The following is a 532-nucleotide window of genomic DNA, read 5'->3' on the forward strand; positions in this document are numbered from 1 at the left end:
CAGGAGACAGTGTATTTGATGGTAACTTCAGCTACAGATGCTCCATTCCCCCCCGAAGCATGACAGGGTCCTGCAGATATTTCTGAATTGAAAGGGCAAGCTTTGCTTGCGGAGAAGGGGACAGGGTCTGCTTTGCATTTGTTCCAGGTCAAAACAGGAAGTGTTTACCCCATTTTTCAAAATGGGTTGGCTTTTTTAAAAAGCAAATGCACTGTGGTGCACACAATGATTCCACCCTGAGCCATATGTGGAAGCTGCTTCAAGTCTCTCACGGCTTGTTCCCTGCTGTGTCCTTCGGTTGCCATCAGCTCAGCCAGGATGGATGGTGATGCCTCTCCTGTGCACACCATCCTTCAGGCTGACTCATGCACCAGGCACATGATGTGCCTATCACTCTAATATGTCACCGCCTCACTGCCATCATCCCAGTGGCCACCCATAGGACCGTCATTCTTGGTTGGCGCAGGGCTCGACTGCTGGGAACAGAGGGATGGAGCCTGAAGACCCTGAAATTATGCTGGAGTTGGAGACC

This window comes from Galeopterus variegatus, unplaced genomic scaffold (assembly GCF_000696425.1).
Source record: "Galeopterus variegatus unplaced genomic scaffold, G_variegatus-3.0.2 Scaffold13664, whole genome shotgun sequence".
Lineage (NCBI taxonomy): Eukaryota > Metazoa > Chordata > Mammalia > Dermoptera > Cynocephalidae > Galeopterus > Galeopterus variegatus.